Source organism: Myotis lucifugus, unplaced genomic scaffold (assembly GCF_000147115.1).
Source record: "Myotis lucifugus unplaced genomic scaffold, Myoluc2.0 scaffold_11, whole genome shotgun sequence".
Lineage (NCBI taxonomy): Eukaryota > Metazoa > Chordata > Mammalia > Chiroptera > Vespertilionidae > Myotis > Myotis lucifugus.
In genome coordinates, this window is record NW_005871059.1 from 976,675 (window position 1) to 991,529 (window position 14,855).

General features: G+C 42.0%; 1 protein-coding gene across 5 annotated transcripts in view; it reads right to left on the minus strand.

Annotated features, from left to right (window-relative positions):
• FYN (FYN proto-oncogene, Src family tyrosine kinase) overlaps positions 1-14,855 on the minus strand; it is a 175,146-nt gene that overhangs the window by 69,629 nt on the left and 90,662 nt on the right. The gene's annotated exons all lie outside the window — the stretch shown is intronic.

Consider the following 14,855-nt stretch of genomic DNA (forward strand, 5'->3'; position numbering starts at 1 on the left):
ACAGGTGATGCTATTGGCAGAATTTTCAATCTGCCAATACCAAATATCAGGAAGTCCTAACTTAACATCGTCGATAGGTTCTTGGAACTGTGGTGGAACTATAACGAAACTAATTTACCACAGGCTAATTGACATAAGCAAGAATTAAGTTCCTACAGCATCTCATCAATGTTATAACGAAAGGATGTTATTCAAGGACTTGCTGTAATGGAGAGAATGTGGAACAAAATTCACATGTACTGCTTGCTGGTGGATGTACATTCGTGCAACTAATTTGGAAAACCAATTTAAATTATTTAATAAAGATGAAGATGCATCTCTCCTACGAGTACTAACTCTACTCCTAGGCACACACCCTAAAGGAACATGTCTATATGAATCCAGGGATATGTGCACCCTGAGGATTGGGGAGGTCCAGGAATCTGCGTTGTAATCGCTCCATCGGCAATGAGGGGGGCTCACTCTACTGCAAGGGTCTGGGATTGCAGGCTCACAATAACAACTCAAATCTGTCTGTGGTTGCAGCCAGAGGAAAGCTCCCTGAGGAGGAGTGCTGGGGAAAGGCATGTGGTCGTGTGACTATCCTCGGAGCTCTGATCCCTGGACAAAGACAGCTAGTTTGAGAATCTGGGAGAACTCACTGTTTTCTCCTTTCCCTTCTGTCACCCTTGGCATCCCAGGCGAGGTTTGGCTTGTGTGTTCCTCACTCAAACCCTGCCCCCCTTCATCTTAGAGTCACAACATCATCTTCATCCTTATCTTCAACACAAATCCCAGCCCAACAGCGCTGCTCTGAGTGTGGTACTCCCTGCCAGAAACAGGAAACATCTAGGCGAGGCTTCAGGGATGAGGCTGGGAGGCGAGCCCTGGTGGAGCCACTGTCTTTAGCGTACAGGCAGCGTGCCTTCTCTGTGCAGGCCTTTACATGGTATCTCTGTGTGATTCTGGTTGGGCCTAACACAAGCACAGTGCCAGTGCAACCTGACCTTTAATCAATACTTTCAAAAGGCAGTGAACAGGAAGTGAGAAAGTGAGCCGACCTCCTTTTAAGAAGTGAAGGGACGGAGTGCTCTGTCTGCTCTCGTTCAGGGAGGTTGTGTAAGGATGACTCTGTCACCCTCACTTCCATTCATTTCTCCTCTTGACATCAAGAATGACTTCCGCTGTCCCCCATCTCCCCCTCATCTCTAAGTGAACAAATGGGGAAATGGCACAGATTGGCTAGAAGGCCTCCCTCTGCTTGTCCATTCTAATAATCTTCCTATTTTGAAACTAAAATATCCCCAGGGCAAAGTACAGATTATCACGTAGCTATTGTTTTTTTTTTTTTTAGGTTTAAGAATATCTTCACGGTGTCAAAAGCTCTACTGATTCCACTGGGCACCTGAAATCTGCTCTATTATTTAGCACCAGTAATGTACTGAGGGTGGAGGCAATTTGTTTACTGTAAATTATTAACTCATAACAATGTGGGGTTCTGGCATGGTGCATATGTGTGGGAGACGATGCTATGTTGGGAGGAAATCAAGATGATGGTATGATGCAAATACATATGGTGTTCATGGAGGCCACAGAGCCATCTCCACATCCCAGGGCCCTGCCAGGTTCTCTCTCACATGGGGCTGCTGTGGTCCCCACTGGGGCTGCCTGCCTCCTGCCCAGCCAACTGTCTCCGGAGGCCTCGCCAGGCCGTTCATTATTTGGGCATGTGGGCAGAACAGGAGTGATTTCCCTTTAATGGTTTCAATTTCACTCGTTCAGTTCCGAGATGGGTTTCCTTTCATTTCTCTCCTCTTCCCGTCCTCTCTCATGGCCTCAGGGTGTCAGAAAGGCAGAAAGCCATGATCCAGGGGAAGGGTTTACATTGTGTGTAAGTGACTAAACTTATTCTGGTTTCTTTCCTGTAAAATGTGCACTTTGCCAATTTTTATAAGAACAGCCATATTCTAATATTAATTACTAATAGGAAGTTACTGATACTCAACCATCTTTGACTATCCCTAAAAAAGGGGTCACTCATTTCACATGGTTCAAATAAGTAGACAGCATCTAGACCATTATGTGGTCATATAATAGATGCTCAATAAACCATAGGTTTAACAGGCATGGGTGTGTGAGGACAGGAGGCATGCTGGAGCCTGGGGGTTCTCCTGAGGTCATGACTGGCCTTTCTATCCCAGGCACAGATGACATCCACTGACTTCCTGGCTGCCCAGGAGACAGCCAGTCTGCCATCACGGGCGCCTGGCCGCACCACCACACTAATCACCTTGGATTAAGGATAACACTTAACAAGTCTAAGTGAGAAGACAGTTGAAATAAATTATTCTGATAAAGAGAAAATAAAAAAGGAAATGAGGAGGTGAGATAGCTGAATTCCTGCCTAACCTTTATTTGGTTTTAACTCCAGAAAGAATCCACTGCCTATAATTTTCAAAAGGAACCACAATTGTCATACCATATGCATGTTTTGAAATGTATTAGTTGGAAGGTGGGGGTAGAGGGTTGTTTATCTTTTAGAGAGAAACGGAGGTTTTAGTATAACTCTTGGGTTAAAAAACTGAGTTTGAATCATACCACCAAAGGGTCAATTTCAGAGGTCACTAAAATGAGGCACTCCAATCAGGCGGCATCTTTGCAAGTAATATGTCTGTTACACGTAAACAGTAATGCTCAAGTGCAGACTTTTCAGAAGCCCTACTCTGACAACTGAGAACACAGAGAACAGTGCCTGGATCTCAGAACAGAAGGGGTTATATTTAGCTCCACTACTTCCTCAAATGCATGAAGAGAGGGCTCTGAAAGCCTGGCATTTTCAGCAGAGTCCTCGTGGCCTGGTATGATGCGAGATCAGAAATCTCAAAGGGAATAGGAACAGCCACATTCTGGTTCCATGGATCACTTCTGTGGCTCCATGAAGCATTGTCAGCCTCTCCCATGACATTGCTCCCAGAGGGCTGAAGTCTCCTGACTGCAGGGCCTCTCCCAGACACACTGAGACCTTTACAGACCAGAGGGGCTGCTGACCACATAGTAGGTGCTATGATACCAGGGGCCGCCACCTTCTCAAAGTCACCTGAGCGAGGTCACCTGGGCCTTCTCCTCTTCCTGTGTCAAGGTAAGAGCAGAGTCCTCTGCCACACAGACTCACTCATCCTCTGACCAGAACGGAATGATCTGGAAGGATGTGGCTTTGAAAATTTGGGTTAACAGTTTTTGGACTTACGGCTTTTTCTGATGGTAATTGTTCCTGCTAACCAACTACCTACTGACCTATATACCCAACACTCATTTTGCTTGCTGCAAATAGGCCCACTGGATTCAATAATAAAAATGAGAAAATGACGGAGGAAAAAGACAGATTGCTTGGTAGTGTCTGGAGAATCTTTGGGGTGTCAATGGAGGCCCCGGCTCTGTGATGTGATGGGCTGCTCAGCCTAGGAATCCTCTGAGGCTGACACCAGCCGTGGGTGGAGGTCTGCGTACCGAAGGTCAACAAGCACCATGAGCACACAGCCTCGTGGCTGAGAGATGGGAGGGTAGTGGCTCCTACAACACACAAAGGTTCCTTCTTTGCCTTCAATTATTGCTGAAAGGAGCCTAAAATGCTCCTGACTTCTGGGTGGAGACCAAGTGCTGGGAGTGGTGAGTCAGTGAAGGAACCCAAAATATAGAACTGGAAACTTATTTGGTCACTTGAAGAGTTTTCTCTTTGGGTTCTAGCTAATGTCTCTTTTCCGTCAAACACACAACAAAAGCTCCAACTTTCCTTTTTAGTCCTCCAGTTTTCCTGAGAAGGTAGAGAACATTAAAGAGTCTGAGCAGAATGGAGAAAATAACTGGCCGCTGTTGGGACTGCAAGATTAGGCTATTTGACGCCCAATGGGCTCCTGCGAATCCCACAGAGGAGCCATGAAGACCTACTTATAACCCCAGGTCAACTGAGCAGGACCAGGAAGCACATCAGACATGATGGCAGCCATTCATGAGGTCAGGGAAAAGTATGGTGCTTACGATAGCTGTGCCCCGCACACCTGTAAGTGATGAGCATGGATCTAAGACCCATTACCTGTGACATACCTGTGTTTTCTAATTACTTGAGAATGAAGACGATAATGGAAACATGCAAATATGTAGCTAACAAATTAATGATGTAATCCTGTACATCATTAAGGATAAGTAAAATCCAGACTCAAAACCAGAGACAAATCATTACTTATCTTATGTTTTTCTAAGTAATTGTGCCAGGGCCAACCCTAGGATGAAATGAGTGAGATACTTGCCCTGGGAGCAAAATATAATGAGATGCCAAAAAGCTCAATTGGATTAAAAAGATAGCATGAAGGTATTATCTTGAGCACTTCACGTTTTTTTGGGTGCCCTTACATTAAGTACATAAGGAGAGTGCCTCAGTTGCCTCCTTCTGGTCCCATGCTGGTAAAAGTCCATCAACTAAAGGTAGTAAATGACTGGAGGATGCCCAGTTATTGAATTGCAGAAGAAATCAACAAGGATACTCAAGAAAGAGTCTTCAAATGCATCCTGCTGTTGGCCAAGGATTTCTACTTCTAGGAATTATCCTAAGGAAACAACAAGGATGTGTGAAAATATTTAAAACACTCATTTCAGTGTTATTCATAATAAAAAATGGGAAATAATCTAGGTATTCACCCACAGGGGATTAACAAAATACAGTATCATACCAGATTCCTATGGAGATTAAAAATGATAATGTGGCAGAATAGTAATAATCCTGCAAGACGTTCATGACAGTCAAGGGAAATATGCAAGTTACAAAGGACTAGCTGGAAATATGACCCAATCTTTCTTGTTTTCATTCCTACCCTTCATACCCAACCCTCACATGACAATCAGAGTGACCTTTGAAAAAAAGTTATTCCTAGTCTTAAAATGCTTTCCGATTGTACTTAGAATAAATGTAAACTATACAGCATCCTTGCTCAGGCCCCTGTCCATCTACCCCTCTGGCCTCATCTTCTACAGCTCCCCCTGCATGCCTCTTCCCCAGCCATAGTGGCCGCAGTTAGGGCCTCTGCACAAGGTTTTCCTTTCACCTGAAATGCTCTTCCCCAAAATACTCACACAGCTGGCTCCTTCCCAGTATTCAGGCCTCAGCTCAAATGTCACCTTCTCAGAAAGGTTTTTCCTGGCATTGACTCTCAGTTGGCCACTGCCCTGTCACTCTATCATATCATCCTGTTTTATTTCTTTCATAGCACTTAACACTCTCAGAAATGATCTTACTTAATTACTTATTTTCTTGTTTACTGTCTACCTCCTCCCACGAGAACAAAAACTCCACGGAGACAGAGGCTTCCATGATTGTTCACTGTGTACCCACAGTTGTCCCTGGCATAGAGCAGACCCCGGTAGATAGATGCTGAATGATGTTGACTGTCAGGAGATGTGCATGTACATACACACAGATTAATGTACACATGTGTGCATTCATGTAAAAAGAGAAATAAGTGAAATAGCACAGCACAAAGGAATATCTCCGGATATTGAAATTATGAATGGTTCTAAGTTTCTTCATTTTGTTTATTTTCATTTTCTATAATAACGTCATTATTTCATTGAAATAATGAAAACAAAGTTGTTTTCCCTCTATCTACTTTTCAGAGTATGGTCACTAAGGAAATGTTGGCACAGCTTGATTGAGGCCAGAACCATGAGATGTCAGAATTGGAAAAGATCTTAGAGGGTGTTGGGTTCAATCCCGCCTCTCATTTCAGAGATGAGGAGGCCCAGGCCCAGCATGGAGAAATGAGTGCTGGTTTATGTAGCCGAACACTTGAAAGCTAGTCCAGTGTTCCTTTCACTACATCAGTGGTTCTCAAACTGCACACATGTGAGAGTCATCCAGAAGGCGTGTGGATACACAGGCTGCGGGGCCTCACATCCAGAACCTCCGAGTCAGCGGGGCTAGGGCTGGGTGTGAGAGTCTGCACCTGACGGTTCCCAGATGACTCGGATGTTGCTGGTTTGGGGTCACACTTTAAAAACCACGAGGCTATGTCACATTGCCTCTCATGGCTCCCTCAGAGAGGTCTTGTTCTTTTTGCAGGAATGGCAGTAATGAAAACAATACCTTCAACGGAAGGATTCATTGAAAACCCTACCTTTTAGGCCCCCTCGCAGAGGTTCCTCCCAGAAGGAAAGGGGCACGGGGATAAACGATTTTGAGAGTCTCCTCTACGCCATTGTGCGAGGTGACCTACAGTTTGTTTAACCCGTTTTACTGTATAAAGCCTAAACTCGGAGAAAGGGAATTTATCTAAGAGCAAACAGCTAGAAGTGATGGAATCAGATTTCAAATCCATGTCTATTTGACTATAAAGTCCATGCTCATTCTCTAACCTTCAGAACAAAACAAAATCTGGCATTCAGAGTGGCAAATCAACAACTCCAATGTAGAAACAAACACCCCCAAGAAATATTAATATGATGCCATTCCCAAAGGTATCGAAGGTGTATATACCAATATTAACATCCAACCTTTTCTCTGGATCTGAAGCCAGGGTTTACTCATTTACATGATATTCAGCAATTTCCAAACCCAGAACCCCAGGGTATAAAGATGATTTGCGTCAATGCCTGGCTTACCGCAAGCCATCTGTGAAAAAAGTGGAAAAGAGAGAATCTGTCACCCGGCTGGCAAACAACCTATGAACCAGGAGGTCATGGTTCGGGCACATGCCCGGGTTGTGGGCTCGATCCCCAGTGGGGGGTATGCAGGAAGCAGCTGATCAATGATTCTCTCTCATCACTGATGTTTCTATCTCCCTCTCCCTCTTCCTTCCTCTCTGAAATCAATAAAAATATTTTTAAAAATAAATAAAAAATGTTTTTTTAAAAAGAAAGAATTTATCAATCTCAACCTCTGACAAAGGGGAGAATCACACATGCTCTGTGGAGAAAGAGCCCAACAGACTTAGTAGCTGAACAGAATGGTCCCACTATTTGAGGAACTAAATTTAAATTCAAAGGCCAAAAGCCAAATGTAAATATGGGAATGTGTCATTTACCACTTTATGTCAAAAATAACCTAGAAACTACATATTGCTTCTTTTCTATTTAATTGAGGAGGAAATTAACAGGGGACAAGGAAGTCTTGGTGACGAGTTCACCACACCTACAAACATCCACACAATTAATGAGTTACAATTTGTAACTCATGACCACATCAGAGTCACATGTGATCCAAGTTTGGTAAAGTTCCATAAATACTGAGATTAAAAAGGGGCTGGATGACATTCTTTAATTGTTTGCAGGTAGTTTTTATCATGCGCTAACAGGTGGCGCGGGCCATTTTTGCTAATTTTTTGCGCAAATGGCAACGTTCAGTAAAATTACGATAACTTTAGTTTACGTATTTATACGTTACCCGCATTCTACCGCTAGTCTATAAAAAACGTATTAATACGTGTCCCGCGCTCTACTACACTGGTACAACGTATAAATAGGTAAAACGTATAAATACATTTCCCGCATACAATGTGTTAACATCATAGTTTTGATCAGAATTCCAAATTAAGAACAAGGTTAAAAATTAGTGAGTTATTTCAGGATCAAAAACAAAAAATGTGGTTTTCTTTACCTGTCTCTCTTATTTCTTACTCAATGTCATGATTTCCTCCATGCTTTATTCCAGATCCCTGAAGCAGCTGCATAAAGAGGTTTTACATGAAAATAAAAGGAAATACGTTCTGTGTAATTCTGGCTATAAATCAAGGGTTCAACCAAGATAGCTCACATGGTCAGTCTCTTTCCATGTCCTCTCCAAGGGCCCTTTAGTATCTCTTTCAGAAGCTCATGTTCTTACCGTGACCAGTGACAGGTCTACATTTTGGCTAGCCAGTGGAGACTTCAAAGAAAGATAAGCTGTGGAGAGGGAACAGGGCAAACTAGATATAATAAAAAGACACAAGATTCCCAGAGATGGGTACCTGAGAGCAGTTAAAATTTGATATCCAAGGCAACCTTGCTGTAAACACAATTAAGAGCATGTTTAAGGTTGGAAATGACTGTGGCCTTGTTTGTGTAGCACATCAGTACGGTGGACCAAATTCACAGCCTCTCATTTGGTAATGTCTGAGATCTGGCTCTATTACCCCCAATTAAAACGCACACGATTTTATCTGTTATAGGAAAAAGAAGGTCTGAAAGGTCTTGTGGAACGAATCCTGGGTCTCTGCATCTAACGCAGGACACGAGATTGGACCTCGCAGTATTAAATGTGAGCAGTTCTTTTTGTTCCCGATGCTCGCCCTTTATGAGGAGTTGGAGAATAGCCATCTTGCCTTCCCCAGAGGAATGATGCAGCAGCAGCTGCAAATGCAGGTTCAGCAGCCGTTATCCTGCTGTTACATGTTTGCTTTTAAATATTGCACTGGCCTAGCAGAAATAGCTGTCTTCTCTCTCTCTCTCTCTCTCTCTCTCTCTCTCTCTCTCTCTCTCACACACACACACACACACACACGCACACACTGGCGACAAAGCTTTGTTTCCGCATTAGTGCCCACACCTGTGTCCTGGCAAGGATTTAAGAAAAGACATTCTCTAATTCCTGTCTGAATGGACAGTTACCTATTCCATGGGTTTCTAACATATACTGGCAGTGTGTGGCGCTCTTGATTCTCAGAGCTCACAGTGGCCTTCAGCCTGGGGTAGTTTATGCTGAAGACAAAAGAGTAGCTACTTGGCAGATAATGCTCTTCAGGCCTTAGGGAGGGCACTCAGCTGGAAAGATTTGTTTTCCTTGGAGATCGGAAGTGCTTTTCCAGCAATTATTTGATCTTTCCTGGGAACTCATACTTTTGAACAATCTCCCAGACTGGCGGGAGCACATGGGTTTCTATTCTGGTCTCGGCATTATCACTAACCAGACGTGTGACTTTGGGCAAATCATCTGGCCTTTATTTCACCTCAGTTTTCTTATTTGCCTGCAGGGACAATTATCCCTTCCCTGCTTAATTCACGGGATTCCTGTGAAGATAAAACAAAGAGGTATATGTGAAGGTATGTAGGAAATGTAAAAAAGCTAACTTATTGGTAGGTGCTATTTGTATTATGTCTTTCACTTTTTTCCTGTCCTGGTGTACATTATCAGTGGTATGTTCTGGGTTTCTTTCTCAGAACTGGGTAGGAATTCTTTTACGCACAAAAGGAGAGGTAGAGAGTGCAACCCAGGAAAAGAGCATTGTCAGGTTCTGGCTCCCACTTGGACAAAGAAAGTAAAGAGAACAGGACCAGAACACGGCAACATTGTCCCAGAAAGTCTGCGTTTGCTAGGCCCCCAGAACGTTCTGGTTCTTATCTGTATCCTTTCAGAGGTCCCATAAAGAAGGCTACTGCAGTGTTGAATGAATGAACAAATGAATGAATCCACCCACCCCACCACCCACCATTTATGGACCAATACTATGTATCCAGCAGTGTGTACAGAACACAAAGATGCAAAATGCCATCCCTGTAGCTGAAGAATGTACAGCCAGCAGGAGAAGGCGGTCATGGGAAGGATTTGTTCTGCTCCATGTGGCTAATGTGCTCTCCTGAATAAACAGACGTGGGCCTCTGAGGAGCTCAGGCACGTGTGGGTCACTCCAACCTAGAGGAAGCTGGGACAGATTCTCAGGATGGGCATCCTAGCTGGGACTGCGGGGAGGGTGCTGAAGGAATGGGGTGGGCCCAGTGCTCCCCAGACTGAGGAACAACTCCGTGAGGCACAGATTCGGGAAGGAGCATTCCTGAATCTGTGCCTCAATCTGGGTTGGTGTGACAAATGCCAAAAGTGTGTAGGTGGACAAGCAGAAAGTCAGGCAGGGGCCTAAATGTGAAAGAGGAAGCAGGCCACCAAGGCCTCTGAGCAGAGTTACACAATAGATCTGTATTTCAGAAAGATTACTAAACAGTAGGAAGGATGGACTGGAGTGAGAGGTTGAGGGGCTGAGTAACTGATTTAATATTTAATGTTAACATTTACATTTCACAACACAGAACACAAAAAAAGTCCTGGTTCTTTTTGTAATCTTTGCAAATTCCAAATTAACACAATCAACCATAAATTAGGGAGTGACTATATGCCTTCCAAAAAATATTCTTCAAGTTATAAATTTGTGTTGCACAACTTACAAAACATTGATTTCCCATATAACCTAGGACAATCTCTGTGGAAAGGAAGTACTGTAGTACTACTCCATCTTCTAAGTGTGGCTGCCATTGGTGGACCATGTCCAAAAGAAACAGGAAACTGCTGTCCCACTATGCACCTGGTACAAAAAGGGCTGGTAGCCAGCTTTGAAAAAAATACCTCAGAAATAAAAAAGAATTTCTAATAATTTGGGGAGTTTTAGTATTATGCATTTTCAGTTCCTTCCCTCTTTCTTCGTAGTTTTTTTCTTAAGCGTAGGTATAATTCCCATGCAGTTCAATGTGTAGATGTTAAGTGTACAGCTCAATAAGTCCTGACAAATGTCTATACCTGTGTAAACTAAGAGAACGTAGATGTTAAGTGTACAGCTCAATAAGTCCTGACAAATGTCTATACCTGTGTAAACTAAGAGAACATTAGTTGTCGACCACCATAGATTAGTTGTCTGGTCCAGGACTTTCTATAAATGTAATCATATTCTTTGAGTCTACTAAGCAGTATTCCATGGTATAAATATAACACTATTTGGTATGTTTTTAATGGCTCTCTCTAGTAGTTTTTATTGCCAAGCAGTATTCCATGGTATAAATATAACACTATTTGGTATGTTTTTAATGGCTCTCTCTTTTGCTGAAATTTGCAACTGCCACCCGAGGCCAACAAAAGAGAAAAGGTGTGAGTGTGCAGGTCAGGTGAAGTGGCTGACTGCTCTCCATGAGGCAGGCAGTGACTTTCTACGTGGGCTTCATCTTCTGGACCTTCCTACAGCAACAGGGGCTAAAACCTCAGGCAAACCAGGAAAACCAAGAGAGAGACCATCCTTAGTATTATCTGAGTGCTCACGTCTGGCTCACAGGAGCAGCTGAAAGATGGTTCCCAAAAGAGAGATGCCAACTTACGGAGAATTCGGGTACTCAGGATGAATGGTTAGACAAATAACTTAGATAGCTACAATATTCTTTAAAGAATTAAAATGTGTCGATATTGTTTTCCCACCTAAATGTCAATGTTTTACTCTTACAAGCAGACTGAGGGAGTTGAGAGAAAGAAAGTGATGCAAACATATGTTAAGAGCTCACCAGTTTTCAGTAGCAGAACTGTACTTATGTCACGAGTGCCAAGTCACTACTCGGCATGACTTTAGTTCTGTTCAACCAAAAAGTGATACCTGGGAGCTTCAGGGAGAGCCAATGAACTCCAGCCAGAAGGGTTTATTGGGCAGCAGAGGCAAAAGGCAAAAGGCAAAAGGCAAGGGAAGAAGGGAGTTATCTTGAAAGTCTTATATTCAAAAAAATATTTTCCCCTTACTCCATGGAACTGTTTAAAGAAGCAACCCAAATGACACCCAAAACACTTACTCTGTCTTCTCCAGTACAGCTGTCACAATTCACTATGAAAATCATATAAGAATGGGCTCTGAGGACTTGAAACACACTATCTGGGTCAGCTCCTCCCTCCGTCATTGTTACTATTGTTACGCTGCAGGAGCTAGTCATTTTGGCTCCAGCATTCCCGTTATCATTGGAAGTGAGGTTGGTTCGAACAATCATGCTGAAGACACATTGCAATCAAAAAGCGCTCAGCTCGGGGTGGAGCCTGGTTTGGTTCCAAGAATCACAAGGATAATGTCCTAAAAAAACACTGGCAGGCTTCCTTTCCATTTTTCAGAAGAGATACACCTATTTGCTCTCTATTTTGTCCATCCCCCTTTTCGGAAGTAATTGCAAAGTAAATAATAAAAATAACTATCATTTTTGTTGAGCAATAACTATGTGTCAGATACTATGTTTTATGCTCCATCCTCACAAATCGTTGGGGGTAGGCACTACTATTATTTCTATTTGAATGATAAGGAAAATAAAACACAGCCTCGGCTTTTACAGTTATTCATTACAATTCCATGTGTTGTCTTTGGCTAGCTGGGTTGGAGGTGGGGGTTGGGAGATGTGAAAGATGATGCGTGAACAGAAAGTGAAATATCCCCTTCTTTGATCTCCCTCCTCACATATCTTAACATTAAATTTTATAATTAGGTCAAAGTGAGAGATGAACTGTTGAAAGCTACAGCTAAAGTTGAACAATTATTTCTTGGAAGTTTGTTAATGAGAGATACAGGCTTTGGAGTATATTCATTCTGGTAGCAGTCACAGTAGAAGATATCTCATAAAGAAAAGCCATGTAGAACATATCCACAGGAAACAGCTGCAGCTGCTAAGGGAACTTTGACATTAAGGAAGTACGGAACTTCATGGAATTCGAGGAAGGCAGGAGTAATATATCACACAGCAACACTTCCATGGCAAGGGTTGGACCACGTTTTCAATAGATACACTCATTTTACAGCAGTTCATGCTTGTTTACCTCTCTCTGGGTTTTCAGGAGATAAGCTTGGCCTATCAAGAGCAAAAGTTAAAAGAAATGTGAACTAGACACAGAGACATTTATAATTTCAAGGGTGAGGGGCCTGTGGTTTGTGCGAACTTGGGCCTGTTCAGCTGTCCAGACCTCACTGTCCAGTACGGTATGTAGCACTAACTACACGAGATGTGAAATATGTAACCGCACATCAAAGATGTAGATTGAAGAGAAGAATGTGAAATATGTCATTAATCACTTTTAAGATATTGGCTACAAGTTGAAATGAGAATGTTTGGGATATGTTGTTTTAAATAAAATATATTATTAAAATTACTTCCATCTGTTTTTCTTTTTTTTTAAAAAATGTGGCTATTGAGTGAATGTTAAAAAAGTAAAACAACAACTGTGTTGTCTGCAACTATGGTTTGTATTATATGTCTATGGACAGCACTGGCATAGATATTTAATAACTGAAAAGATTAACCCAAGTTGAAGGTTTGAGGCATTTAATCAAAAGTGGTTAACTGTCTTGTGACATATGTTTCCTAAGAGGTGAATACAATGATTTAATAGAAAGCAGCCATGCCTACTGCTCTTCCGCCCTGACCCACTGGTGACCTCAGGTCAGCCACTCACTCCTCCTGCGCTGAGTCTCCATAATGACTGATCCAGATAATCGTGACTATCCTTCTAGCACTAACATTTTGAGTCTGTGGCAAACTCCTAGGGGCTGGTAACTCATGGGTGAAGGTGAACGAAAAATCACCCTGTATTTGCTCAATATTTGTAGCCCCAAGTGTTGCCTGCTGATCTCTCACATGTGAGGCACTTTTGATTAATTCTTTCTGGAGAAACGGCTGAAATTTAACAGCAATAATAATCGTGTTTATGATATACAGATTGGGCTCCTTAAAGAAAGGAAGTCCATTTGCTTTGTGCACCCAAATAAGTAGGTTTTATGTTGATAAGATTATACTTCTAACATGAAAACACTTAAGATCTAAAAAACCCAACCAATACTTAATAAAAAAGGTTCTAAAATATCCTTGAGGGAGGGGGTGGAAACAGAACCAGTTATTCTTTTAGTTCAGCTTCTACCCTGTTTCTATTTATTTTCAAAGCATCTAATTATCTGCTGGAAGTTATTTTGTATCTCCCAGGCAAACTTTATGATTCTAAAGGTTTTCCTTAAAGGGTAAAAAATGTCAATTGGTAGCTCAATTATAACTAATTGGATAAAGTTTCAGTATAATAAAAGATAAATAGCATTCATGACCTCATAAATACTTGAAGTAAATGTATGCTCAAAATCTATGGGTGGAAACAAATGTGGAATTAAGAAAGTGTAGTGAATAATGCCTATACTGTAGGATGATAATCTTGCTTATTGTAAGACTTCCAGAAATATTGCATGATCTCCCCTGGAAAGAATCTCATATTTTATATCCCCATTTTTGTAGAATATTCCAGTTATTTCTAATTTTAATCTGACATCTTGAACTTCTGACCATGTAGTGACAGTGTGTTCAACGGCTACTAAAATACTTGTTCATTTTGAAGCAGTCCTTGCTTTTAGTCTCATGGCTCTGTATTCCTTTGATTGTGACCTTCAGTAACATGACTATGTCACTAATATTGATAAGCCGTGCCTGTACCAGAAATAACCCAAGAAATACCTGGTAAGAAAAGAAATGCTCGACATGCAGGCTCTTCCCTTCTCTTGCCTTCTTCTTTCCTCCTTTCTTTTTTAGCTAATCTATCCATATCATGCCAATAGAATTCAGGTCATTTTTGTTTTTGTACTAATATTGAAGGTAAGTTGGAAATTATGACTGAATTGCCAAAACAAATGGCTTGTGCTTCAGATATTCCATACTTTGGGGAAACTTTATTTTTATTTTATTTATTTTTTTAAAGCAAGAAAGACCCATCTGGAGTGGCTCAGTTGGCTGAGTGTCGTTCTATGCATTGAAGGGTTGCCAGTTCAATTCCTGGTCAGGGCATATACGAAAGGCAACTGATCTCTCTCTCTCTCTCTCTCTCTCTCTCTCTCAGTATGCTCTCAGGTGAGGATTAAAAAAATAAGCAGGAGAGGGCTCCAACATCACAGAACAAGGAAAGGCTAGATTGGTTTCCTTTGCTTTTGAAATTGGTGGTGTAGGAGTTGGTCAACCCATGAATGAGAGCAAGTCTCTATGGGGCTACTGTGCAAGATAGCAATTTGACTTGAAAAAGGAAAAAATGACCCTGCATTTCTTTCCCCTTTCCACTACCTATAGAACCACATTTGAAAAAAAACAAACAAAACTAAGAGAAGCTGATA